The sequence below is a fragment of the Struthio camelus genome, chromosome 1, assembly GCF_040807025.1.
Source record: "Struthio camelus isolate bStrCam1 chromosome 1, bStrCam1.hap1, whole genome shotgun sequence".
NCBI lineage: Eukaryota > Metazoa > Chordata > Aves > Struthioniformes > Struthionidae > Struthio > Struthio camelus.
This window is the reverse complement of record NC_090942.1, coordinates 210,146,188-210,163,377: the sequence shown is the minus strand read 5'-3', so window position 1 is coordinate 210,163,377 and position 17,190 is coordinate 210,146,188. Positions and strand designations below refer to the sequence as shown.

The 17,190-nt window shown below is 34.8% G+C and overlaps 1 protein-coding gene across 4 annotated transcripts in view; it reads left to right on the top strand.

Moving 5' to 3' along the window:
• CNTN5 (contactin 5) overlaps nucleotides 1–17,190 on the top strand; it is a 656,947-nt gene that overhangs the window by 168,507 nt on the left and 471,250 nt on the right. The gene's annotated exons all lie outside the window — the stretch shown is intronic.

Genomic DNA, 17,190 nt, shown 5'->3' with positions numbered 1-17,190 from the left:
CTAAAAGCCCTAATGGAAATAAACACCTAGCGGAGAAACACAAACTGTGCTTACTGGCCCTTTTCTGAGTGATATGCATCCTGTAAAAAGTAAAGAGAAAGGCAGAGATGAGAATCTCTTTGTTGGTATTTTCTTAAGATAGACTTAGATAGAGATTCTCTTCAAGAATGTATTTGACAGTAACCCTGGCATGTGTTTCCAGGACAGATGAACTTTTATGATGGAGAAAAAAATAATTAATTGTATTGTTCAAATGAAATCATAATCTTTAATCTTTAGACATTTACCATAACTTTTGTCACTCATGAATTTCAAAGTAAGCTAATCTTTTAGTACTGTGACATGTGAATTTCTGAATTTGTGATGACAGATACCTTCATGGCAGCGGGTGCCTTCATGGTACCTTCTTGGTGACATACGCAGTCTCAGAAAACAGAGCTCTTTTATTCCAGATAGTTTCCAAAAACAAAGGAGAATTAGAAACATATCAAAACAGAGTTTACAAGGTTATTAGTAACGTTGGTTGTTAGGTCACTAGTTTACAAGGTTATTAATTAATTAGACATTTATTGGCAAAAAGGGTATCATTCATTTCAAAAGCAGGCAAAAGATGACACTGAAAAGATTCATAAATATGATAGAGTCAAAACAAATCTTAGAATTATATAACTGAGTTTCTTTATGCTTCAACATACTGTTTTTATATCCAGGTCATTATAAGCAGCAGATTCTGTCTGTACAGAGCTTTGCCCTCATTTCCCTTCAGATTCCTCTTACCAATACTAAAACTGCTCCTCCTTGGTCACTCAGGAGACGTTCTTTTATCATAACCGTATTTGCACTGGTTTTATGCACTCATATTAGACGACATGCTTTCTTTCAACCTGTTTACCAAACCATGTATGTACATCATCGTGTTGGAAATTCTCCCTCTGCCCCCACCCTTATGAGCCAACTTTCTACATCAGTCACAGATGTTAGTAGAAATGGAAACTTACTAAAACCTACTTCACGAAGGTGCTGCTATCCTTTTATTTTTTCCATCTTCTTTTTATCTGTTTACCTGTGTTTATGACCACTTTTAAATAAATATTTTATTTCTTTGCTAAACTGTGTCTGGAGCACAGCTACATCTTCATTTACATTTGTGTGCATGTGATTCAAAAGCTGGATATGCAGTATTATTTTATATACAAAAGGACCAAGCTAATTGAAAGGAGTTAGCTCTATATTGTGTTTTTTTCATATATTTATGTATATGGGATGAAATGGAAAAACCTTATATACAATCCATTCACATATATAGGGGGAAAAAAAGTGTTAATGCAATCATTCAAAAAAGTAAGAAAAACTGATATAGCAGGCCATTTTGTGTCCAAGCTATATGTAATATATTGTCATATGCTACACATAACCTTAAAATGTAAGAGTGAAAGGCAGGAGACACACATATATCAAGAAATAATGGCACAGAATGGCTCAGCATAATAGGCAATCTCCATATTCTGTTTTTGTGCTGTCTTCTGCATAGGAAGTTGGACTCCAGCATTTACTTCAGTGAACAGTATGTTTCCATTCAGAAATTAATGATTTTTTGTCAAATCTCTGTTCACTTTGGAGTGTGCTCCTAGACTGCTTGAGAAACACTTATGAATATTGATCAGCTGGAAGTGCCAGTGGGAGCCTTACAGTGAAACAAGTGATAAAAAACACATTCGTGTCAAAGATTATAAAGCAAAACAACAAAAAAGTGTAAAGAAAAAAGCAAGTGACTGCCACTGCTTCAGTTATTTTTTGCTGAACATCTTTTTTCTGGCCCTGGGACCTGTTTAACAGCTTTTTATATCAGTGATCTTGGTAGTCATTTTCTGACTAGTTGGATGAAATGCTTGAAGCAATTGGCTTTTTTCCCCCAATCAGCTGAACAAATCAGTTTTGATATTTGCAGTCAGCCTCGTGTCTCTTAATCAAAGTCTGCCATCAATTTTGCCTCATTATCTGTAGCGCACGGAAATGTGGTTGCTGGACTAGGCTAATTCTAAAACGACTCATTTGTAAATATGAAACAATTCCTGGGAGTGCTGTTTGGTTATAAATAATTCAGTACAGCAAGGTTTAGCCTGCACGTTATCTAGACAATAGAATTTTATACCTCCTAATAGTCAATAGACATTTGTGGAGATGAGCAGCATTTTTCCTGGATAATCTTACTGGGGCTCGAGCTTTCAAGCTGTTTAAATAAGATGATCAATTTCAATAGGTGCAGAGTCAGGCTAAAAAACAGCAGCAACCAGCCTTTAAGCAAACTGTAACAAAAGCATCCTTATTCATCTAAATTCAGCAATCAATATTTTTGTACTCTGCCATACAGCAATGTTTTATCATATTTTTCTCAAAGGTGAGCACTAGAGTCTAATTTAAGCTCTTGCAAGTGCAGCAGGTACTGAGATATATGACTGATGTCAGGACTAATCAAGAAGTGGAAGCCACATCTTTGCAACACGGGGGGTGGATTTAAGATGCTGTGTTACACTGTGGAACTGCCTGTAGGAGTATTAGCGATGCAGGACTGAAGGGAGATTCCTACATCACCGGCTGTAGTCCCCTAACACTGCACACTGCACGATCTTTTTTCCTGGCTTATTTTGTGCTGCTTTGGAAAAAAAAAAAATATATGTTGAAAAGACACTCTCAATATGGCTAATATGGAAAGGACCTATAGTTTACTGGTGCTGGCATAACTAGAGCCGTCTCCATATAAACAAGCCCTAAGAAAGTAACCTCAGGAGTGAAAAAGAATTCCAAAGAAAAATTACCTGTTCTTTAAGCAGCAGAATCAGTGAAGACCGTTTTCCCATGGATTTGTGTCTTGTGTGAATTTATACTTGCCTTTAAGGCTGACAACACTTGCTGCTGGGACATTCATTACTTCTTTGTACCCTCTAGATTCCTTGAAATCTAGTAAAGGCAGAGCTTGCACTACACGTTTCCTCCATAGGGTCTTTCATTAGGTTTACTGATAAAGTCTCTCTCCTCTTTTCACTTGACAAATTCCTATTTTGACAACATTTTTGAGTTGTTATTAACACTGAGATTTCTACTTGTCTGAAATGTTCAGTACTGAAATGCACAGAAAAGCAGAGCCACATACACAAACACACACACACACACACACACACACACACACGCACACTCGGAGTGTAAGTGTATATGCCTCTTTTAGTAAGAAAAACATGCTGAGAGGTTCAGCACAGTATGTGATGCTCACTGACCAACCTAGTTTATGATTTGCTATGGGCAGCAGCACAATAAGTATTCTGTGGCCAGCTGAAACTTGAAGTAAAACCCCTCTGTAAAGTTTACTCTTCATAATCCATCAGGAATAAAATTATCCATATTTTTTTTAAGCTGAGGAAGCAAAGCACAAAGTGTAAAGAGCAGAGAAAGAATGAGCTTAGATCTTCTGCTTACTGGTGCTTTATCTGGATTCTGCTCTGGTTCCAGTTACACCAGTCTACATAATTTTCCCATAAATGATTCATAGTTTTCTCCTTGTGTACTCCGTGTGGTTATCCATCCGTCGCTCCTGTGTCACTGTAAGACTGCAGAAACTATTATTGCAAACCTCCATACACGGCAATGTGTACCTCAGCTTGAGGACCATGGCACAAAACTACTGCATAATGAGATGTCCTTCTGCAGCAAAATCGGGGCTACAAGCTATAATTTTCAAAGGAAGTGAACTTACATTTCAGTGGAACCTCAGCAGGCAGATCTGAAGTCAAAGGAGGTTCTTTTAACATGTTTAACCTTTAGCTCCAAGTCATGATGTTATATCGATTTCAAATGATCAAAAAGACTAAATCTTTTGGAGCATGGATGACACTCAACTTCCAAAATTCATTACAAAATATAAGAAGCATTTGTCTTTAGATATATTTCTTGCTCATTTCTGTATTTTACTATTAGTGAGCAGGTGGATGCCCCAGCTTCTGAGGCCATAGTTTGAACACACTCGTCGACGTTGTTTGAAAGCTGTAATTCAGAGCCATCCTTGAAAGAAAATACACATCTGCTGAGGATTTTGCAGACTGAAAATCTGTACCGCTGTAATAAAAGCATTTCACATTGTTCAAAATCTTTTCTGTCAGTGCAATTCATGAACAATACAAACTTGTCCAAGCTTACATATACTGCTTTCAAAGTGCACTTGCTCATTAGAGCTGGTAAACCCTATGTAAGCTATAGCAGAAAAGCAATTTGCCAGAACACATGGTGGTGTAGACAGCTGTTGTTGTAACTCAGGCATTACTTCAAATAAGAAATCCTCTTTTACTAAGCTAGGCAAAAACTTTTTAATTCCTTCGGATTTAGTAATAACAAATAGTAGTAATAAATATTGCTTGTTATAAGACATGACTCCAGGTTTTTTCCTGATTGAGTTATGGTTTTTTTTCAGGTATGATCCACAGAAGTACTAAAAGAACAGGGCTACATGAAGTGGAAATCCTGATTTAAAAAAAAAAAAAAATCTGAACACACAACACAATACCTAGAATGTGATGAAGTTGCCTCAAGTAACTGAGTTTAAATATTTAAAAGCCGACTTTTCAGATGTATTATCTTCTCTTTAAGGATAGTTACTATGCCTCCATCTCCTTCAGACTTATGCTTTGAATTTAATCCCTCTATTCAAGTGACCATAGCCTAAGAGAACACTTTTTTTCTGTGTGAATCTGAGCATTTTAAATAAAGTTCCAAATATTTATAGGTTAAAAGCATATTCACGTCATTTGGGCTGAGAGTCCCACAACCTCTGATTTGTCAATTTTAAAACACAGAAGTCATTCTAATACCAGCAGGAATGATGAAAATCAAAGATATTTTGATGTCAATGCGTATATATTATTCTGCTTTAATTTCACTCGGACCTATGAACCCCGATTTTTTTGGATTTAACCTGATGCCAGATTCTGCACTTTGTATATACTCATTTTTTCACATTCGTATGTTCCCATCCCAAAATCTTCCACTCAGGTAAAGGTGAATATTGTTACGGTCAGAGGAAACAGATTTAATCTTTTTTCTTTGGTATTTCTGCTTAAAACACAAGCATTGCTTTCTAAGTAAATGAGCCAAATGATTATGGGTAATTAACTGGTCGGATATCTGCAAGTAATTGTTCAGTACTCATAAGCATTTTATGTAAGATTATACTATCATTAAACCACATTTATAGTGTATTAAAAGCCTTAGCGCAATTTAACCAAGCACATTTTTCAACATTTCCTAGAATCATGCTTTCATAGAGGGAAAATAACTGGATACCAAATAGCTCTTTGACATAGAAGCGAAAGGTGTAATGAGAGCCAATATCTGGCAGTTAGATCCAGAAAAATTCAAGTCAGATATAAGTCACAATATTTTAATAATTGATCAGATATTGGGAGTGACAGATTTTTCTGAAAGACTTGCATTATAAAAACACGTCTTATTGCATTCACTGCAACAGTAACTGGGTTAAGTTATATTGCCTGTGTTGTAGAAGAGGTCAGATTTTATAATTTAATGGTTCTTACTCGTGTAAGGATGAAACCTTCTGGATGTACTGGAAGTACTCACGTACTTTAAAACATTTTGAACTTCACAGTAATTCAGTGGTGGTATGTTAGCAGATGTAATAAATAAAAACAGCTGTATTAGTTAAAATGTATTAGTTAAAAAAAAAAAAGATATTTACACTCTATCTTGCTTACCTATGTTCCTCATCAGTGTTTACTCTGCATGGGGGATAATTATCTTCCTTGCTTTACATTTTTTTGCCCCTAAAAGTGCATCAATGTCATTTCAGATAGTAGAATGCTAACATTGTGGAAATATTCTGCTTTAGTCTGTGATAAATACAAAATCCTAATTGCAATTTTTTTTTTTTTTTCAATTTGGGCTCTAGGGCTGTCAAATTCATCACTTTGATCATCACTAAATTCACTTCAAAAGCTTTCTAAAAGTTCCATTAATACATTTTTAACTTATCAGAAATATATTTTTTTCAATAATTCCAAAAATCCTAGCCAAAATTTGCTTATGCTGTTCACAAAATTCAGAAATATGTCACTTGAAGAAAATGAAATAATGTCTTTTTCTTTGTAATCAATGAAAGCTGTGAGGTTCCAGAATGATTAACCCCGAGTGGATGCAATGGGTGTTTATAGCATGTATTAATCAGCAAATCACACAGTTCAACTGTTTCATTTCTTCATAAGCTGATGCTGCACCCAACCTAAAAAACTATATGAAAAGCTATGCTAATTTTGGATTCCCTTCTCTTTATAGACAAGGTAAGAGTAAGGACATAATCCTAGACCTTTTCAATCATGGACTATGCTTATAGTATTAACTTATAAGTTGTCTAGTCATATTATGGAAAAATGCCTTATTGTACAGGAAGCACATCAATACAAAAGGAGATCAATATGTTTTGCTTCATTAACACACTATGATTTCTGGATGATATTCAGCTACTAACTTGACTGGTGCACAGGAGGACTTAAATGTAAACATATAATTGATTTTAAATGACACATTCTGCAGGCTAGCTTCTTCGTACAATCGGATAGAAATAGTAATTATAAACAAAGGATGCAAAGAATGGAAATAAGATTTGACAGTTCAGAAATGTTTTAGCGATACAAGCAAACACTACTTTTAAATCCTTTATTTTTCCTCATGCTATCCTTACATATAAACACTTTTTATATCTTCACTTTTTATATCATATAGGTAGTTACAGTGTGGCCTTCAGTAAGAAATTTAGTTTAAAACATTACATTATTGTTACTTAAATCATTGATAAGATTACACTAGTTATGTTACTTATAGAGAAAAAGAAAATATCTTAATACACTCTTGACTTTGCTATGATCTCAGGAAGTTTTAACAATTGCAAGTTTACCAGCCTGAGCGGCAGTTAAATACATTTGTAAGCAATCATATATCAGCGAGATCTTTGACTAATAGTCTCGCCACATTCCAATAGTATTTCATCTTCAAGAACTGGCTGCTTTACAGCGAATTCTGTTCACTCACCACAGGATATAAATTTGTGTGTGTGGTTTATGTGCACATAGCCTTCAAAGAAGAGCATGTAATTAGAACAAGCCAGCTCTAATTAACTAAAGATGGTACTGACAGGATGCAGTTCTATGGAATAAGCGAATGGTTTCCTTTTAGGTTAATTGCTAAAATAATATTATCAGCAATTTTAACAGAGTACATTCCCCAAACTTATTTTGCTTTAGCAGATATGTGTTGCCTGAGCATGGTGGGCTTACACTGACAATGACAGTGCTCTTTATTGATAAGCTTTTGCCATCTGTTCTAATGATTTATTCATAGTATGAAAAAGGCAGGTGAACTTAGAGAATGGAGATAAATAGCAATGGATATGTGCTGAATTGGGCTTTGATTGTGCAAATGGGTTCAATGTTAACGCTAATGTTCAGGCAATTGCTATCATTCGGATGACATCTTCACATGCCATTATATGGGCATGAGATTCAAAATATTGAAGACATAATGCACATATATTTTTGGCGAGTAATGATTTTCACTCTATGTCTTCAGACATTCATGCCTTATTATGAACAATATTATAAAAATATTTATGTATTTTTGGGGCTTTCATGCACAGCAAATTTTAAGGACAAATTCTGATGAGACGTCTCTGCGTCAAAGATTCCTGGAAGCTGAGAATATGTCAAATAGGCTTGCTTTATCTCTAAGTTGCATTATTGAGGTATTTTCCTGCAAATTCCTGGACTATATAGAATGTTGGTCTCACCCTGTATAGCTATCCCTTCAGGGAGCTGCAAGACCAAAAATGAAGTGCCCAGATTCGTTATACAAAATTCAATCTAATCAACTTCTTGAATTTTATCCTATTCCAATTCTATGCTCCAAGTTACCAGTAAAAGGACGGGAATAGATTTTAGGTGTACTAGACCACCATGCCATTAATGAAAGTACTCTACTGCATTAGACCTTTGTGTTTCAGGATCTACTAAGCCCCTTGAGATTTATAAAAGAATGATGCTAAAGAATCAATCACTCAGATGCAAAGGAACATGCAGATGATCACAAAAGGTAGAAAAGCAATGGAAATGCTGATCATCAGAGATACACGTAACAGATGTTCCAAAATAAAAATAATAAAAATATAGAGACATGCAAATCCAATTATTTAGTGAGTTAGTAGCTATTCAGAAAATGTAATATTCGTACATATTGAGACTCAAAAACTTTCAGTACTGATTTGCTATCTACAGTTATAACATGTAATAGGGTCTATCTCTATTTTTGAAGTAAGCAAGTCAAAACTAACACGAGGTTGGCATGTTACCTACACTTTGTCATTGGTGGTGAGTTATGAAAATAAGCAGGTTTGTTCAAAAATTCTAGGAAGGTGTTACAATTTAAAATGGTTTTGTAAGCTCATTCTTTTGCTTAGTGTCTGAGGGAGCTATGAGTCTGTACCTCCTCAGCTGACAAATGCTGCCCTTTCAAACTGTGATAGACTTTGGTGGTCCCATGAGCTCTGAATTTGTAGTTGTTTTATAGGTGTAAGTGACATGAAGTACAAATCAGCTCCATCTCTCCTCAAGAAAAATAATATATGTTTAGCAGATATGTTACAATCAAAATACTATTGCAGACAAAAAGGGAACAAACCTTATTAATGCAAATAATTTATTGTTAGTCTTAGCAATTATTCAGAATACAGAAAACAGTTATTTTATTATTTCACTTGCAATGATACACACTTGTAATTAATAGTATAGTTAATAATAATATACATAAACTTCCCGGTACCTATCCCCTTTCTCTGATATTATGTTCACCCTTCCAATTCGTCTCTGGAACCAAAGTTTTGCAGCTTCACTCTTCCTGAAGAAGGATGTGGTGTATTTACAACAGGTCATTGGCATCTTGAGTTTTCTGGGTAAAGAAGTATGACACTGATAGAGAGAATTTCTTCCTCCCTGGTCTTGATTCCACCTAGGATTTTTTATAAGTTGTTCCAGTATAGGTTGCTTTCTTGCTCTTTCTTCATTGACCCCCAGCTAAAGTCCGACTGTTTTCACCTATTAGCTGTTAAAGGTACACAGTAGGCTCATCTAGCACCAATGAACATCAGTATAAGCATGTTTCTTTGGGCTAATGCTTGTTACTCAGTGATCGCATGGCTTTTTGTCAAACCTGTACTACATATGGTCTTCACGGAGTTAAACAATTCTGGCAATAGCAGCCTGACTACTAGACAACTGTCAGAGCTAAAACAAACTAAAATCAACTCAGGTCAAGACAGCTCCAGACTGCCAGGTCTGTACAAATCCTATGGTTTTTTACTGGTTGCAACAAATATTGTGATTAATGGATTATAGATGGCTTTGCCAGCAAGTAATTAGCCATCCTGAATGCTAATGAGCACTCATTACAAAAGTAATGGTGATTAAAACTATATTAGCTTTCTCTGGGATTTTGTGATGTTTATCATCACCTATTACTATTACACAGTATTTCGGAATAGGTTTATTAACATATATCAGCTGACACATTTATAAAATATCTTCTAGTTTTCTTCCTGGTATCTGCAGCATCCAAAATGTCTTGTTCAAGTTCACCAGATTAAACAAGGATTTTATTTCTTAATTTTTTTTAAATTGATTGACCTGTGACTGTAGAATAGTCATCTATGTTGTGTTTACAACTCTTTCCAGTAAAATTTAATAGTTTCAAAGAAACAGCATCTTTAACTTACCAGTAGGGACTGATCTTTCTATAATGGAAAATATTTCATTCTTGGAGAGACATCTTCCCAAATATTCAATGTGCATTTCCCTTTTCTTAATGTCTTCTCTTCCTCCTAGTTTTAGCTCCTCTCATATCACCAAGCAAATTACTTTCCCCTGAACGTTTATGGGCCTTGAGTATTTTTAGATTGTTGTTATTACTTCTGCCCCATGCATTAGTTGTAATTTAGCCAAGGCATTTAGAGCACCTGACTTCTCATTACACTGTCACATGTTTTAAGTTATAAAGGAGAGATAGTAGAAAGTAGAAGAGGATTCAAGATATCGAGTATTTTCAAATGCTTTCTCCCTAGAGTTGTTCCTCTGACCTTAATCATTTTTTTCATCAGAACTCCTTCTATTTTGTCTCTTCTTTCTTGATAATGAAATGACATCTTCATTTCTGACACTTCTGATTGAAAATCCATGTCTAACTTCTTCCTCTTTGTGATAAATAACAAAATTGTTAAAGGGAGAGAGGCTAATATCTGTGGGCTAAGAGACAACAGTGCTGAGAGTTGTAGAAACTCTGTACAGAAAGGAGGGCTGGTGGGAAGAGGTGGAAGTCATCTCAGACACCTGACTCACAAAGTTAGGTATTGTCACTCACAAAGCAGAGGTGGTGACTAGCACCAAAGAAGCAAGACTTTACCACTTACCTTGAAAAATATCTTGGATTATGGGGATCAAATAGAGGGAAGTTAACTTTGGTTTTAAAGTGCAGAAGCAAAAAAATCTATCAAGTAAGATCAGAACACAATCTTTTTCACGAGGTCTGACACAGAAAAGAGGATAAAAGAGGGTCAGATAAGCATTTTATGCCTCTATTTTCTTTGCATAATCCCAGATTTTGAGCAGTTAGTGGTAAGAAATTATCACAGAAAAACATCATGGTTACACACTTGGCAGGACCATCAATATGGTACTTTTTTTGGCCAGAGTGTTTCTTCAGTTTGCACAATTCTTGCACTGGTGGTGTTTAATGAACCGAAACAGAGCCTGGAAGAAGCATCCAAGGGCTGTGGTAAGGGAGGGTGAAGGGGAGTGCAGGGGCTGTTTAGGTCGGCGCTGCTATTGAAAAAGTTGTTCATCAGACATCATCCTTACTGGGCTGGATTATGCTCAGTATAATGAAGGCCTGATTGCTGTTTTGCCCTCTAGGTATATAATACATCTTAAAAGAGTAATAGATATAGAAAGGATGGAGAGGTAAGTGAAGACCTTGAAATGACAATTGCATGTAGCAAGAAAGAAGCAAATTCCACTAGAAGATAATTGATTCATCAGAGACCTGTAAGTGCCAGATTCAGTAGCTGGCTGGATAACCTGCTGCTGCTGCTTTCAGGTGCCACTGAAAGCACCAGAGTGAAAGACACATTCTTATGATGTGTCCTTTTATTAGGCAAAAGAGTTCATCTTCAGTAAGATCAAGCTATGTTGAACTAGATATCCCAACGGTATCAGATATATTAAAGACAGCTTGCTATTTATAACACGGAGGACTCTGAATTCCACTAAATGACTGCGGCTTATTAAACAAAGCAAATACTAGAATAGTCTAAACAGTCAACAATCATAGAGCTGTATTCCCATATATTTTGTAGCACAATAAAAAAGTAGCATTACACGAACAAGCTGGAGTTTTGTGGGAACACATATTGAGGAGGGAGTTGAGGCTGTATTGAGGCTGCCTCTGAACATGGGCCCTTGCACATGAGCTCTGCAGGGAAAAAGGCACCTTGTGAGCATGGTACGGTGTCATTGTGGCTAACTCTCCATTTATCTGTCTGTCTGTCTATTTTTAAAAAGAAAGAAAACTTCATTGCACAGAGACAGTTTCTGAAATGGAAGGATTTTGTCTCTTGGAAAAAAATGGCTTCTTTCTCTACTCTTTTCATTACCTCTCTTTTGCTGCAGAATTTTTCTTGTGTCATAGCAGGTCTTTGACAAACATATTTATTTTTCATTATTTTATAGCACAATTTATACTTCTCTTTTCAATTATGGCAACTGCTAAAATAAAATATTATACATATTAATCATTTTAAAATATTAACAAACTATTTCAAAGTCTTTAAGAAGTTTCATTTGTTATAGTATAAAGGAAATGAAGATGGGAGAAAATGTTATCTGCAAAAGGAACAGAGCAATAGAGTGATACATCAAGAAGTGGGTTTATTTTTGTCTTCTTCAGTGAACTAAAGAGTGAACCTCTTTAACCATTCGCTGCTGACATTAACTAATTCCTTTTTAACTGTAGTAATTAAAAATCTAAACATTTTATACCTAAACTCAAAATAAGAGATGATTTTATTTTCTCTGACATACTAATATTTCTGAGCCATGGGGAAGCTTCTTTTCCAGCATTTTTCCAAGCACCAAAGGTTATGAAAAGCTCAGACCTTCCTAGTCTCTATAAAACCTTTCATTATTTACAAAGGGTTTAAAACAATAGCTGAAATTTCCTAGTGAGTCGGAGTAAATGATAAGCGTTTATTAGTTTAAAACTACAATATTGGAATGATGCCTGACACTTCCAATTCCAGCAGGAGGCGTTTAAAGAAGCAGAACACAGAAAGGGTTGCCAAGTAAAATGATGATCTTTTAAAGCCTCTTTTTTTCTTTTTTTTTAATTACATGACACTGGAATGAAGATGTAGAAGAGAACCACCCTCACACAAAACACCTTACATTTATTCCTTCTGCTGTGGTTGACAAAATGAAGTATGAATTTATTTAAGGGATGTAAAAAACGTGCTTGATATGTCAAGAATTCAGGTTCAGCAAACTGCATTCTTTCAAATATGAATACAATTTAGTCTCTCTGAAAGTCTTTCCATCCAGCCACCACAACTCCCATATACATACTTCAGGAACTCCGTAACAGGTCTTACTACAATGTCTAGGGTAATCATGCTGTTGTATTATTCATCTGCCTCTACTGAAATCAATGATAGAGGCTTCTGTTTGTTGGCCAACAGCTGTAACATCATTATTAAACTCTCTACAGTACCCTGTTTGAATCAATAAGGGGCCAAAAGGTCTTGACAAGCTATATTTTTTCTAATATCGATCTTGATGACCAAGCTGGTGCCCTAGAGTCTAAGAATTGATTCTAAGACAGAGAACTGTCAAGTTGGAGGCCAAATTTGTACTACTAAACACATCAGGGTTTGTAATTATAGAAAATGTCAGACTGTCATATTTTTCATGATAAGCAAATGGAAACTTTCTACATACATTTTACAAATTGAAATGTACAGATGTGCTGGAAATATATGCAATGACTATCATTCTATTTTTTATAGACTGCATTCAAACTGAAATCACGTTCACTAGCATTGCACTGTACATGGAAACTGATGTTTTTCTATTTCTCCTGAATTTAAAAGTTTAAGAAAATATTTTGATTAGTTTTATGAACTAGCTTTTTCAATTGCCTTCACTGTATCCCATTTGCAATTAATTATTCTGCATCTCCATCAGTGGTTTACAGAATATGTTTTTATACAAATACATCAGTTTCACTAGTCTCTGCTTTATCACTCAATTATCACTCAAGGATTGGCCTCTCATGCATATACACATGATTTTTTGTGTGTGTGTGTGCGTGTGTGTGTGCGTGCGTGTGTGTGTGTGTGTGTGTGTGTGTGTGTACATATGTATTTATTCTTCATATATTCCTCATACATCTTGTAAATGCTAATATGAATGGCTGTGTGGAAGATGTCTACTACTGACTCTTAGGAAGCTCTTAGCTACATGCATCTTAAGATGTAGTGTAAATTAACATAGCTTAAAATAATTAATGTTATTAAATTGTGTATTTAGCATAATTTTTAGAATAAATATATTAATTTCTTACAGCATTCTGCTGTGTGGTCAAGTTCCAAACACAGAAACTTATTTCAAGTAATTTAATAACTTAATAGTCATCCCATCTGTTTTTTGTGACTAGTTATGTTAAAGCATTAAGTTATGAATTCTACTTGAAATGTATTATATACTTTTAGAAACCCAGCAAGAAACAGCTTTTGGACAAACAAACTCATAGTAAGGGAGAAAAATACCTACAAATAAGGAACTGAGACACAGGAATGTTTATCACAGAGTCATATGAAAATCAGGTTGGAAGGGACATTCAGAGGTCATCTGCTCCACTCTCCTGCTCAAATCAGCTAACTAACTTCAGCCTCTCAAAGCTGTCCAGCTCCCATTTAGGCATTAACAGAAGTCACTAGACATCACTACAAGTCTTGAAGTCTTAACGAAACTGAATACCAGCATCAAATGGGAGTTTTGCACCCTTTCTGTATTTCGATTCAAACTAGAGATGAGGGGTCTGTAGACTGCAGGCGTTTCTTGATTTGCCCAAGATCACATAGAAACTTCTTGACAGAACAGGAAGTTTAAGGCACCGTTCTTACCCCAAAGCCTTTGATTTATGGAACTCATCATTGATATTTCAATTTTCACAGCTTTGCTTGATTTGACTTTCTTAGGAATTACACTGAGATTTATTTGTTTCAGACTTGAGTAGAAGAACACTTTTGTTTAGAACATTTCTTAAGAGAAAAACCATTTTCATGGTTTGCAACATCATCATTCAGTTTATAAGAATATCCTCAAGCTTTTCCCCAACAGCAGTCTTGTCTGAAAACACACACTCCAATGGAATTCCAGAATATTTTTGAAGTCATTAAAAGAAATTGAAATGTCTTAGGAACCAATCCATTAGCTGACTGCTCAGAAACTTGCATACTATAAATACAGGAATAGTATGTTCACTTTTTTAGGCAATGAAAACTGAGTCAGAATCTTACAAGGCATGGAGGAAGAGAGAAAGAAAGAACAGGTATATGGATAAATAGATCTCTATATAACTACATACAAGGAGCATATGTGCTTTGCTGTAGAGTTTTAGCGCTATCACAGAAATGCATTCGCTCTATATTTAGGTTTTCACAACTGCCAGTTGTAAACACTATTACTTTCTACTTTCATTTAGCTTTACTTTGCCTTGGCAAATTCCTTTGATCTAAAAACTGTCAGGTTTATTACCATAGGTAAAGTTCTGCCAAGGCTAAAGAAAATTAAACACAAAATAAGTATTACAGGTTATTAAGATTTCACCTAATTGAAACACTGAGCTTAACTAATGTTCCTACTTTTTTCTCAAAGTTCAGAAATGATTTTCTAAACAAACTTAAATATTACCCATGGAGTTAAACCGCCTCAAAATTTATATTCCCGCTAACAGCACATATACCTTGAGCCTCCTCTTGTTAAGCGTACTTTGAGGAATAAAAACTGTCTACAGTGTAGCTGAAGGTGATAACCTAGCAGACTAAAATGCTATCATCATGTTTGAATGTACATTTATTTCCAAAACCTCACATAAAAACAATCAAGCCTATTTGTTTTGGCTAATGAACTTGGAAAATTAATTTTTGAATGCTTACCTTTTTTGTGAAGTGGTTTGAGATTGACAGTTGAAAAAGCATGAAGCACAAATTATGATAAGCCACACTTCAGCTTAGTTAATGTTAGGAAAAAAGAGTTCAGTGTTTACCTTGATCATCTGTGGCTGAAGGGTCAGGATTTGCGAGACTTTGCACTCCAGCATGGGTGCTGAATCTTAATTAGCTATTAAATGTCACTGACTACCTCAACATCAGAAATCATGAATTTGTCCGTTATAGTTCACTTTGTACAGTTTTCCAGAAATACCTTACCAACTTAAGGATTATAAGCTTCTTTTAAAAATGTTATTTTAAAAAATCCACGGTATTATAAGACTAGTGATAAAATCATTTGCGTGACAACAGTGATGACAGAAAAATGAAAACAAAAAAAAAAAGGTTTTGTCTGTTTTCAGGCCAATTCTCTTTCTGCAAAGGTAGATGAAATACCTAGATGGCTATTTATTTAAATAGATTTTCTTTTTCTTTTTCCTTCCTTTTGACTTTCTAAACCATCTAAAAAAATAAAGGTGTAAAAACTAATAAACAATATGGTGTTAAGATTTCCTGTGTAAACATAAAGATGTGTATCTATGTAAAATTTCATCTCAAATTTTTTAGCACAATATCATTCTTAGTACTTAAAAATCAAATTATCTTAGGATATTCTGGATAAGGAAAATTAAACAGATATATGGTGTATATTTTAAATTTGAACCAAGAAAGAAATTTACGCTACTACTTGTATTTTAATGTCCCCTCCCACGACCAATTTAAGAAGTGAGATGTGTTTCAAATTCAGATAATTTGATATTTCAATTGACACAATGAAAGAAGATCCATAGATGTGACAAGACGAAACAAGTCTACTTTCAAATTAAAACTGGCTTGGTCAAAACAAGTTATGTAGACTGAAGTCGGTAATTTTTAAGTTAGATCCACACTACTTCTCCAAGGCTGGATATGGATGATATCCAAATTCCAGGTAATTCTATTTATGTAAGTACAGCAAGTGGGGAAAAAAGCAATTCTTCACATGTTACAAAGGTCACAGTAATCTAATACAGATTTATGGGGGTAATTTTGAACATATCATATTTTCATCCAAGTATTAGTGCTACTTTGTGTTCTGTTCTATTCATGGCCTGTCGTTGCACTGCTTCAACTCCAATCTAACGAAAAGATCTTAATTCAGGCAGGGTTAATGGCATAGAGTAGTACAAAATTTAGGTTGCTTTTAGGGGTTGATTCCCCTTTTAAAATGTATTTTAAATTCCTAATCACTTCCATTTAACTTCATAGGTGCATTTTTAATTGATTTTATTTACTAAAATCCATAAATAAAATGCCTTCTGAAGAAGAGGAAAAGGTCATCCCTTTGTGAACCGGCATCATTCAGCCACTCTGCGCACTGCTATTGTTAGCTACCTTGAAAACTAGGTGATACTATGGCTTATGTATTGCTGCTGCAACAATGGAAATTCATAGAATATTATCTTTTTTATTTGGATGATGTATAGTATATTTATTTAAGTAATAATGATTTTAGAAAAAAGAGAATGTCTTCTTTATGCACACACACACACACACACACACACATAAAAAGGATGCGTACTCATTATCTCATACACCAATAACATGCTAATATTTTAAAATAAGCTAGCAAGAAGTATGCATAAACAAATACTTATTTGCTAAGCTGGCTTCTGGCAATTCTGCCAAGGAGTGAGACGTATTCAAATTTTACATCCTGAAATTAATATGCTGCAAATATTTATATTGTATGTGTGAATCCAGTAATTGTTGTAACTTTAAGAGTCCTTTTTACATGGTTAAAACTCTTTTTTTTTTTTTCCTACAATGTTTTCTTTTCTGTTCTT